This window comes from Vanessa cardui, chromosome 5, assembly GCF_905220365.1.
Source record: "Vanessa cardui chromosome 5, ilVanCard2.1, whole genome shotgun sequence".
NCBI classification, from domain to species: Eukaryota; Metazoa; Arthropoda; class Insecta; order Lepidoptera; family Nymphalidae; genus Vanessa; species Vanessa cardui.
In genome coordinates, this window is record NC_061127.1 from 11,415,221 (window position 1) to 11,428,840 (window position 13,620).

The window sequence follows — 13,620 nt, forward strand, 5'->3', positions numbered from 1 at the left end:
ATGATGGCTGTTCGACACAGTAAAAGTAATTGGTTTACATGGATTATGTTGCACAGGGTTTGAGTCCACTTTCAAATTCGAGGCTATAAATGAGAATTATTTGACATGAAAACAGTAATAGTTTATATGTTTGATTTTGGGTATGGATGTCACCAGGTCCAAGATTAAATGCATGCATATTTATAAGCAAGGAACCAGACAAGATGGAGGCTTCATGGAAATCCTTTTGGGTACTTAGCCCCCATTTAACAGATATGCTCTCCTGCAAGTTGCAGATATTCAAGGGTGGTGTAATCACTTTCTATTAGGTAAGCCTCCTCGTTTGCGACCTCTAATGTAAAGAAAGATATTCTACAATCGGGCAGCAATATTAGGCATTGTTGTCTTTCAGTTTGAAGGGTGAGTGAGGCAGTATAGTGAGTCACAGGGGATAGGGTCATCTTAGTTTTCAAGATTAACGGCACTTTGCCGATCTAAGAAATGGTAAATATTTCTTACAGCTTTAATATGTTAAAGGTTGGGTGTGGACACTTAAGTCGAAATATCATTTTTTCAAAACTACGATAATATCCTTATGGAAAACATCAGCCTTTATTCAGAGGAAGGAGAAACTATTTTCACGTTTAGCTTGAAAATATATTAATGAAGTAGTATATAAATCCGTTTAATTTTATCAAAATAAATGACTAAAAAATTTTGAAGAATATTCCATTAATTCATATACATTTAAAGATGAAAAAATTACTCCTGCCGAAACCCGGGATCGAACCAGGGACCTTTAGATCTTCAGTCTAACGCTCTCCCAACTGAGTTATTCCGGCTGTTGTTACTCTGTATCAATATATTAAAGAAATAAATGCTACTGTATGTTAAACAAGTTTTATTTGATTTAAAACCATAAAAAAAAATTCAACAACTTTTGGCGAAAATTGACAGAAATTTGTGTATAGTAGGTACACACGGGGTTCGTCCGTCACGTTAAGATCTATTTTCGTGTGCTCAGAGTATGAGCGATAATCTGCTTTAACGATTGAGAATGACATATTGCGTCGCAATTATTTCTTATTTAGATTTAAAAGGTACTAAGTTTTTAAGACTTGATAAAGGAATGCATTTGAAAACTGACGAAGGTTTTCTTACTCTGACTGTCTATTTTATTTTAAATCGGTTCCAGTCGAATCAACTTATTATACGTCGTCACCTAACATGTTAACCCCTTATACAACCAATGTATAATCACATACAAATGTAATGTATATCTTTAATTTATACTTTATACAGATTTACTGTACAAACAAACTTTCTAGAATACAAACTATCGCTTTTGGCGCAGAATAACTGTTAAGTTGGTACGTTACCAACTTACACAAAGCCCAGGCGCTACTTAAAAGGATTATACCTTCGTTTATATTTATGTCTTAATCAATTAGTATCGCGTCATTGTAGTATGTTGATGGGACAGTGTCCATAATGATAGAAGAATTAATTAATTAATCTTCTTCTGGGATTAACGTATTCGAACCATTGAGCCGTTTCAGATGATCGATTTCCTTAGAGTACTCGGTCTTTTTTTTACCTTGATAGGGCTTTGTGCAAGCCCGCCTGGTTAGGTACCACCCACTCATCAGATATTCTACCGCTAAACAATAGTACGCAGTATTGTTGTGTTCTGGTTTGAAGGGTGAGTGAGCCAGTTTAACTACAGACACAAGGGACATAGCATCTTAGTTCCCAAGGTTGGTGGCTCATTGACGATGTAAGGAATAGTTAATATTTCTTACAGCGTCATTGTCTATGGGTGATGGTGACCACTTACCATCAGGTGGCCCATATGCTCGTCCGCCAACCTATACCATAAGAAAGTTATTCATAACACTCGGGAGTTTTTCATAACGCTAATAAGAAAAATAACCATGTTAATTTAAAATCTTATTTTCCGTTTAAATAACTGTAAAAACATTAAGATATTTTGCGCTGTAGGTCGTCTTTAACAATTTCCGCTACGGCTTTCGTCACTTAAGCCGCTGTCAGGGGTGACATGTCACGGGGTCAATGTGTCACGGAAAAGGGCTCGTCCCTATTTCTGAATCTAGCATCAATCCATCAACCTCTTGCTATCAGTACAACTAATTCCAAAGGGCTCAATAGGAGTAGAAACTGATTAAAAGATTTATTGTTTCATTAATAAAACCGTGGTGGGTTATTCTGGAGTCTCAATACAAGAAGTTATTTTTAAACATAAAATAAATAAATATGAGACAAAATCACATACATTACTCTGATCCCAATGTAAGTAGCTAAAGCACTTGTGTTATTGAAAATCATAAGTAACGACGGTATCACAAATACCCAGACCCAAGACAACATAGAAAACTAATGATAATCTACATCGACTCAGCCGGGAATCGAATCAAAGACCTCGGAGTGGCGTACCCATGAAAACCGGTGTACACACCACTCGACAACCTGATAATTGTAAGGATTAGCTATAATAAATCAAGATATATTAAAAGCGGAATACATGATTGATAAAGAGATTATTCGAATACGTAATTTTTAGTTTTCATTCAATTTCCATTGAACAGTGTGTGTAGCTAAAAATTTTTCATAACATGTATATTAATTTTTCTATGTAAATGTTGCACGTTTACCATCTATAGTAACGATTATAGGAATTGGAATAAATTGTTACTTGATTTATCGTTACCGAACTAGTTTTATTCATAATAGGATAAACTCGAATTGCTTTAATTTATTAACACGGTATATATACCAAAAAAAAATTTCGATGTCTGTTTGTTCCGGCTAATTTCTGGAACGGCAGGACTGATTTTGACAGTACTTTTATTGCAGCAAAAAAGCTGGTGTAACGAGGAGAAACATAGGCTACAATAATTACTTTTTTGTTTAATTTAAGCATGCGTGACTTTGCAGTTAGTACTTCCTAATAGTACTAGTAAAGTCAAATTTCTATTTTTTAACTAATTTCTATTTGTTACAATTTATAAATAATCAAATATCCGTAACCGAAACGATTCGAAACAATCGGATAATCAGATATAATTTCGTATCCGTATTCCGTAAGAGATGTCAAATATTATTCTTATATTATCTGTATCCATATCTAGATCCGAAACGAAACACGAACATAACTCCTCCCTTCGAAACTAATATACACGCGTACTGTAGGAACTATAAAGCCGTACAATACTAGTACTCGTCCTAATTGTAATTACTTTCCGATTGCAGCGTCATATACTGGATGCTATATGAACCGTCGGAGGACCTCGTACACGAAATACAACGCAGGAGCAATATCTCTTATATCTCTTTTTGTGTGGAAGCACATATGTCCTTTCTATTCCAACTCTCATAATCTGATATAATGACTATCCGTCATAACTGCAGAGAGGCATACGTAAAATAAACGGTTTTCCTTTTACTTATTGTAATTCTTATACTTATTGTCATTGACTATCAAATTTGAACACAGCGTTACACATTCTTGATATTTTGTATCGTAATTTCTAATTATGATATTGTACATGTACAGTCGGGGTTAGAAAAGGTTCGTCACCTTAAGATCTATTTTCGTGTGCTCAATATGAGCGATAATCTGTTTCACCGATCGAGAATGACATATTGCGTCGCAATGATTTGACGTTTAGATTCAAAAGGTACTAAGAGTTAGACTTGATAAAGGTATGCATTTGAAAACTGACGGAGGTTTTCTTACTCTGACTGTACATAAAACTTATTGAGAGGATGACCGCGTCCGCATCCTTTGAAACATAACAGCCTGTAAATGTGTCACGTCGCCTTGCCTTTTAAAGATAAGGTTTTAGTGTTCTGTCACGCTACTTGTTTGCAGATCGGTACGTGTAGGTTTTCTCACGATATTTTAATTAAGCACCGAACATAAAATGAATTATTTGTAAATATTTTGAGTTTTTGAGTTTATTACTAATTTATTTCGTCGGTTCTTTTCAGGTCAGGGGGTTTTCTTCTCCGAAACGGTGGTATTGTTTAATTTGACAATAAATAATAAAGCGTAATGCTTTTATATTGAATAAAGAAATTTGAGTTTGAGTTTGAGTTTTAAATACATGAAATTTCGCAAATACTTTCCCGGGCTTGAACTTGTAACCGTGACTGATATTAACATATTCAAACGACTGATCTCGCCCTTCGATCCTACATTTGTACGTTGATATTAACATCCTTATTATAAATTGAAACTAATTTGATACGATACAACGTTTTAATAAATTATTTAATATAAAGCAACATTATGTGATGTTATCCAACAATTATATAATCATTATAATAACATGCAGCTTAAACATTGGAACGTATTTACAATTCGCAAATATAATTTATTACTGAAACGAGTAATAATATTTTAACAAGCATGTTCCTACGAGTCGGTAAGGTTCGTAGCACAGGATACTCATTTATTAACTGATTTCGTTATGATTTTGACATACGTAGGTATAATTTGTATTTCCTTATTTGATAGCTACTTGACCCGAATTCACACGAGTACATACAGGTCCTTATTATTTTTTTTAAATTAAAAAACAAAAGCATTTTATTTTTCATCCTAAATGTCAGGATGCAGAACGTAGAACCTCTTTTGAAAATCTTAAAGTTTTCTTAATATATAGTTATTGGTATATTTGGAGCCGGTGTCAGCCACGGTGCCCTTGCCCCAACAATCAAAAGAAAGAAGCGATACGAGCCCCTTGATTGATCCAGTATATTATTGTGTAAAAGGTAATTTGTAAAATGATTTTACATATTTGTTTTAACAAATATGTTTTTTACAAATTACCTAAATACCCACCTTAATACTTTAGTATTCTCGTATTGTTTTTTGATAGATATTCTGTAGGGTTTTATTGGCTGACACCGACTCCAAATATAACAATAATTATAACTACATGATATTATCGTTAATCGACTTTTAAGTAGTCTAATATTTTTCATTTCATTTAACTTAGGAAGACTCGAAAAAATATGTTGAATACGCAATTATTTTTATTACTTTTTCGTGCATATTTATTTGTTTTAAAATAGTGTTTTGTTTGAAGTCGGTTTTTCTTTTTGTTAAAATTTTTATTTATTTTTTGATTTTAAGTGAAGCTGATGTTGACTAACTAATTTTTTTTAATATGAATAGATAAAGCGTTCCGTTTATATGAGTCAGAAACTACTTCGAGGACAATTTCAAAGGAAACTTGCGAATTAAGCAAAAATAGACTTTCGAAAATGCGGATTTAATACGTCACGCGGCGTAAACTACAAGGATCCCTCGAAAGAACTGTAATCGAACTCAGCAAAAAAACTTTGAAAAAGACCAACTATATTTCGTACATCATATGACATCACATCACATACACAAAATTTGATTAAAGATAGTAAGAAATTCTGCCCCATATCGCACCCTAAATGCGAGCCGTATAGGAGTTCCATCACTACATAGTATAAAACAAAGTCGCTTTCTCTGTCCCTATATCTTTAAATCTACGCAACGGATTTTGATGCGGTTTTTTTTAAAAGATAGTGTGATTCAAGGGGAAGGTTTGTGTATATAATACATGAACAATATAGTAAAGAGACACTGATAATTTTAGAAGTTTGCGATGTGATGTCGTAAATAAACAAATTCTGTAGTATATTTAGTATCAGTATTGCACCCGTGCGAAGCCGGGGTGGGTAGCTAGTTGATTATAATATTCGACTATGATAATTACATAAACATAACCACATTACGGAAGGTGACTCAAATATCCAAATAACCTATAAATAAAAGATTCGACTGAGTATCGCTAACGTGCTCCTCAGAACTGTTCCGTTCCCTTCCGTTCCGTTACTTTGTCATGGATCCTATGCTCAGAACCTTACCAAACTTTCACCAAATTACCCTTGAAGTATATATTTTATAATAAAAAAAGAATTATCAAAATTGGTTAACGTGATTTTCAGTTATTCACCTATTTGTCGCGCATATACATAATGCAAATTTAAGACTTATGTCGTTTTCATATGGATACCATCATCGGAAAAATATAAAAAAAAATGGGACCCCACGGGAAGCACTACCTTTCAAACAAAAAAAAAATTATCAAAATCAGTCCACCCAGTAAAAAGTTATGAGGTAACAAACAAAAAAAAAAAAAAAAAATACAGACGAATTGATAACCTCCTCCTTTTGGAAGTCGGTTGAAAATTGGAATGTTAAGTTTATAAGTGACGTCTAGATGGCATTATTTTTTGTTTTAAAATTTGTCAATCGTCTCAGGATTAAATCGACGCTTATAAGTATTCAAAGATTTTCATTTCGTCTATAAGGAGCCTGCAAGAGTTTATTCACTAAGAATGTTAAAATTCTCGTCAATTCTCTTTCATTTACTGTATTACACGTCTAAACTTTCTCTTGAATCCCTTATTAAAACCACATTAAAATCCGTTGAGTATTTATAAGATCTGACTGTACTGGTGGCAAGCGACTTAGTTTTGTATTATACTGAATATAATATAAAACTAATTTATATTATATTCATAGTAACATTGATCACTTTGATTAAATCTGTGATAATCATTGTATGCACAAGAAGTAAGGATAAGCTTATAACGCCAAGTTTCGGACTTCGCAAAGTCGATAAATCTTTCTTGGGGCAAGCTATATGTTTCTATAATAAAATCCCGCAGATATTTTTAATTTTGCCGTTTAATAAATTCAAAACATTTGTAAAAATTGGAAAAAAAGACATATTATATAAGACATATACAAGATTATACAGGCGATAAAAAAGCGTGGCATTAATTTGTTGACTGACTGACTGTATTTTTAATGTTGAAAAAGAGTAACTACTGAGTTTCTTATCTCTTGAATCTACTTTCCGAACCGGTGGTAACTTTACTTAATATAGTTGTTAAATTACGATTCAAAAGGCCTTGTAAAAGCCTACTTGAATAAAGAATATTTTGATTTTAATTGACTACGTAGAGATAAAGCGATTACTTTACACAAATATAAGTAGAATAAAAATCAAACATAAATATTAATTCATTTATAAAAATAGAACATATCTAAAATATGTCAAGTGTTGAAACATTAAATTAATATTTCAAAACATATTTAAACTGTCTCAGATAAAATGGAATATATTAATATATATAAAGCTTTAAATTAGTCATATTTAATTACTAAAGAAAATATTTATCAACTGGAATATACACCCATCATCCCACACATAAAGAATAAATGTAGGTATATTATATAAACCCACTACGCAGAACGCGTGCATCTTAACCGATTATTGCGGGTTCAAACCCAGGCAAGCACCACTATATATATGTGCTTAATTTGTGTTTATAATTAATCTCGTGCTCGACGGTCACATATCTATTCCACCAACCCGCATTGGAAAAGCGTTGTGGAATATGTTCCAAACCCTCTACTTTATGGAAGAGGAGGCCTTATCCCAGCAGTGGGAAATTTAAAGGCTGTTACTTTACTTTTTACTATAATGTAATCGATATAATATAATTATTCAATATACATAAATTTGTTTTCTATTATTGATTGTTCCATATTCAGGATCAAGTTCAAATTTGTGTGTCTGTCTTTTAGAATCTATACTAGTAATATAAGTGTGGAAGTCACTTCAGTGGTTTGGTACCATTTAACCGAATTTGATTAAATTTCATGTGAAGCAAACTTGAACTCATATACAGAGGACATAGCTAGCTAGCTATCTTTTTGTCTAACACATGACTAACAACCGTTTGAAATGTGAAAGAAGTCGTGGGCGACAATTAGTAATTAATAATAGAAAATCATTCTTAATTTATGTATGTATGAATATACCTACGCATTACCTACTCACACTTTGAATTGGAACACAGTTATGCACAGACGGGTTTGCACAAACCCACCCACCCTTGGATATTTGTAAGTGTGTACCAGCGTGTATGTATGTGTGAATAGAAGTGAGCATGTGTGGAAGTAATTTTTCTTCGTTCTGTACATATGTATATCGGATGATTATTATATATCTAAGCCTATTTACGATCCCAAGTAATTGAATTGATCCAATCTTTGTACCCAGTAATAATTTGTTGCTATCTTCTAGCAAAGATTATGTGCGAAGGTGTGGGTGGTGAGTTTGTTACTTAATCAAATTTGACTCAAAAACAGATTTTTGTTACTTTTTCTTACAGAAATCTACAACACATTTATTATTTTGTAACATAAATTAAATTTTAGAGGCAGTTTTTTTTTACGCTAATTACATTGCGCAGTGTGGTGCAGTAGAAAGAACACGTAAAGTCAAAGTAAAGTTTTAAGATTATTTATCAATCTTAGATCATTAAAAATTCATAATATATGGTATTACGTATATTATAAATTCGAATAGAAGTCTGGTAACTTTTTGTTCCATTTAACTACTAAACACGACACCACATAAAATAGAGCAGCAATGGTTGGATGGTTTTCCACATTCCGTAGCTCCCTTCTTTCTCAGCCTTTTCTTTTCTTCAGATCGATTAGGTGAATTTAGGTCCTGTGATTCCTTTAATCCGGCTCGAAGGACCAAAATATTAACAGTCGTAGTTAAAATAAAAAGCGAATGAAAATAATATGAGCTTTACTTAAGATATGGTTCATGTCGTGTCCAATGTCAATAATAAGTACTGTTGTTTGGCGGTAGAATATATGATGAGTGGGTGGTACCTATCCATAGAAAAAACTACAGAAAATTTTGAATACAAGTTGATAAAGTTTGAGAAAATGATATACGGTTTTTTCACGTGTCCTGACCTTCGATTCAAGTATTCGAAATCGCGGACGATATCTAGCACAAAATAAAGATGTCATCGGTACACTTTATACATAAATAAATTCTTATTACAATTCTGGAAGTAATCCTCGGAGGACGGATCGAATACCTTCGAAGAGAAACTCAATTAAAACGAAAAATTGCCTTTTTAGCAATATCCTGGAATGTAATTAACTTTTCGTCATAATTATATTTGACTTATTTTTATATACCTATCTTTATCTATGCCTAACTGAAAAAATATCTAACCAATATTTACATCGGAAGATCGGCACGTTTTGTAGTAGCTTTTAGTACTATTGGTATATAAGGGCTTGAAATTTAGAATTTTACACCCTGAACATGACAGCCCGTGCAGCAGCATATTATAGCCAAATGGACAGGCAAATGAACTATCGGTCGGTATTGGTCATCACTGCTCATAGATAATGATAATTTTAACCATTCCCTACATCATAAATGCGCTAATAACCTTGTGAACTAAGATGTTGTGTTCCAAATACCTATAATTACACTGGCTCACTTAATTTTCAAACTGGGACACACCAATACTTAATTGCTGTCTGGAGGTGAGTAGTAAGTAGACACTTACCAGCAAAACCCTACCACTAAGCTTCATGTTCGAAAAGCAAAAGAGAAGAATTTAGTTTATATAATTAGTGTTATTTTAAAATCCTTTTTCTTATATTGAACTCCAAGGGTGTCATAAACTTACATAGATAGCATTTCATAGTGGAATGAAATTGTTGCGTAAGTAACAAAATATACGACCATACGAACGTATCAACGTGAAATATACGTGCTTTTATTTTATGTAAATGATTGTTTTACTTGAACGTAATGGTAAAAACTCTGAATCGTGTACGCGTCGACGTGTACAAATAGCGCGATTTTTCACACCCCTCTGATTAAAACCGCATTGTGATTTAATAAAAACTCTTTTGGCCTTTTAAAATAAGCGATTCAGTTATTTTTATCAGCTATTGCTGTCATGAGGTAATTTTATTTGCCAATAAAATTATAGAAGTGCCAAGATGGTCCAGTGGTAATAAAACAACTGACGTTTTTGGGTTGAACCCATACAGATACAACTTCAGATGCTTTCAAGTTAATTTGTCTTTATAATTATTCGAAACTTCATAAGAAAATCTGCATAGCTTAGGATTTTGAGTGTAATCCAACAGGGATAGTATTTTATTGGGGGATTATCTAGAACTGATTTTTGGTACTAAGGTTTAGCCTTAAATGAACAGCCAAATCTCATCGTTATTAAATATCTCTGAGAGCCACGATGGAAACTGTGGCAGTACCGCATGAGCTGACAATAAATAATGGACTCCATTATCTCGGAAAACAAGGAATAGCTTGCAATACGCCTATAACAAGATAGATCTGAACGATAGTTACAGACGGTGGTGTCAGTTTCAACAAGTGGGCAATTTGCCACTCACCTACTTTAATCATATATAATTCTCTAATTTATGTTGAGACATCGATCATTGTTACTTTCGTGAATGAATGTCGATTATATTCTAGAATTGAATTATTCATACATGACGAAATCTTCGTGCGTTCAATATTTTATTGTTTTTCGAGTAATACCTTTCTTATGGTATAGGTTGGCGGACGAGCATATGGGCCACCTAATGGTCACCATCACCCATAGACAATGACGCTGTAAGAAATATTAATTATTCCTTACATCGTCAATGCGCCACCAACCTTGGGAACTAAGATGCTATGTCCCTTCTGCCTGTAGTTACACTGGCTCGCTCACCCTCGAAACCGGAAAACAACAATGCTGCGTACTGTTATTTAGCGGTAGAATATCTGATGAGTGGGTGGTACCTACCCAGGCGGGGTTGCACAAAGCCCTACCACCAAGTAAAGCGGTGGTGTCAATTATATTCTAGAATTGAATTATTAATATATGTCGAAATCCTCGAGCCTTCAATATTACATTGTTTTTCGAAGACCTATCGTATAATGTAATATCGAGTTACGAGAACATGGAAGAAACTTAATTCCAATATTTAGTTAAGAATTTTCTTATTGTAGTAACAAAGTTATAAGTTTGTTGTAACAAGCACTTGATCTGTTAGTTATTTCTTTGTGTTCATTTGTTTTGTTAGATCCATTGTTGTTCAAGGATTCGCTGACTTCGAATTTTACTCTATAATTAATATTTAAATATGCTACTTTTTTCCACCAACCCGCATTGGAACAGCGTGGTGGAATATGTTCCAAACCCTCTCCTTAATGGAAGAGGAGGCCTTATCTCAGCAGTGGGAAATTTACAGGCTGTTACTTTACTTTACTTTACTATCTTACTTTATCAATTAAATTGATTGATGCAATTTAAAATATCTTAATAGGATTTAATTAATTAAAAATATTTTATATTATAAATTTAAATATTACTTCAATAGGTAACGATTAATCTGATTTTAAAAATTTATATTATTTTAAAATACCTGAAAAGCTTCCGGGAATGAAATGTTATAAGCTTATTTCTGTTATATTATCGATAGTACTGCATTTACATTTAAACATAAAAAATAGTATAAAACTAGCATAAAATTTTGAAATCTCTCCATTATTTCTATTGTTCATATTCCATTTCCAAAAATGAACAAATTATAATTCGTAGAATTTATAACATTTATAAATGAACCGATGTGGCTTATTGATACACGAATTTGTTATTTATTATTCGCGTCATTCTCGATGATAAAAAAAAAACAATGAAACCTCTGTGTAACCTAAAATCTACCACGCACTTTTTTTAATATATTAGACAACACACACATTACTCTGATCCCAATGTAAGTAGCTGAAGCACTTATGTTATGGAAAATCAAAGGTAACGACGGTACCACAAACACCCAGACCCAAGACAATTTAGAAAACTCGGCCGGGAATCGAACCCGGGTCCTCGGATTGGCGTACCCGAGAAAAACGGTGTACACACTACTCGACCACGGCGCAATAAACTTCACTCGCTTCTTATAACTTTTTAATAAAACATTATTGTCATTATAAAATCCGGATACATTAATGATATATGTATTAATTTATTAATACTCGGCATGTTTCAGGAAGACTACGATACTCATCATCACGGAACGGATGCGTCTAAATCATCCTCGCTTACTGAGTTTAAGACGATAAACAACGTTACCGCATTATATATTATTATTTAGATTCAATTATCTATATTTATTAACTTTAAACAAATAAACCTAATCAATCAAGTTATTAGATACGAGATGGCCCAGTGGTTAGAATGCGTGCGTCTAAACCGATGATTTCGAGTTTAAACCCAGGCAAGCACCACTGAATATTCAAGTGCTTAATTTGTGTTTATAATTCATCTCGTGCTCGGCAGTGAAGGAAAACATCGTAAGGAAACCTGCATATGCCTAATTTCATAGAAATTTTGCCACATGTTTATTCCGCCAACCCGCATTGGAACAGCGTGGTGGAATGGAGGCCTTTGCCCAGCTGTGGGAGATTTACAGGCTGTTGTTGTTGTTGTTGTAATCAAGTTATTCGCAACCACGGAGGGAAGATTTTTATGTTGAAGTCCCAAAGAACTCAGAGGAACGATAAAAGAAATATATATATATGTTATGTTCTACATGGAAATCAAAGATCCATCCATCCGCTCTACATTAAGATAATACCAGAATAAGTGACGCAAACTCAGCGTCTGATCTTTCCACTGGGCAACCGCTGAGCGAATATACCCAGATATTGAACAAGCCTCCAAATTGGCTGCAAGTTTGTAATTTTTTTTATTACAAATTTTTACTTAGTTAAGTGCAATTACTTTATAAAATGCTTTGAACGAAAAGTAGCTAGTAAGTAGCTTCATGACTTTTATCTATACAATATAACTAACTCATTTATGTTTTTCTCTTTGTCAGTGGCGAAATATGAATAAATATCTGTGAAATCAAATAGGATCAAATAGCCTTGTAATATTTAATAATTGTTACTCATCGATTCTCTGCTCATTCACCTGGGAATCTTTGTCGATGTTTGCTTATATTTTGATCAAGGTTGGTGGCGCATTGGCGTTCTAAGCAACGGTTAATATTTCATACAAGTCCAATATCTTGGGCGATGGTGACCAATCACCTTCACTAACAATCATTTGGCAAATTTGCTTCCATCTAATAATAACAAATTAAAAATATATGTATTGAGTTATAATAGTAATAGTTACTATGTATAGATATGCAACGAGATTGATGTTTTTACAAGTTGACTAATTGCTTTATTATAGGATGTCAATACTTACCGCTTACGAAAAAAAATATATATATAAACCAAAAGAAGCACTCGCATTTAGCATTTCGTTTTAATGTACTTGTATAATTAATTAAGCCAAGACTCAAACAGTCGGCGATATCTGAGCGTTTCTACGTGAATTCACGTGACGAATCCTATCTCTTAATACGCATACTCTTATGAACATAATATTATATTTAATTTAAAGATAAATTCACGTGATTTGCGGTGTACTCGACGGCGAAATCGTGTCACGGCAAACCGTTGTCATTGGCCTAGTACTGAAGTAAATAGAACGCTTTTAGTTAGATAAACGAATTGACTAAACGATCTTGAATATATTTTTTCACAAGTGGTCGCCCGCGGATACACTCCCGTTTTGGGGGTTGAAAAAAGCCTCTATAGAGCAACAAACTTAGAGAAAGATTTATATATATATTTATATGTACAATTATTGTAACATATAAATTAGAGA

General features: G+C 33.2%; 1 non-coding gene across 1 annotated transcript; it reads right to left on the minus strand.

Annotated features, from left to right (window-relative positions):
- Window positions 1-748: 748 nt before the first annotated feature.
- Trnaf-gaa lies at window positions 749-821 on the minus strand. The gene has a single exon. It is a non-coding gene; the product is annotated as a tRNA-Phe (tRNA).
- Between the last annotated feature and the right edge of the window lie 12,799 nt (window positions 822-13,620).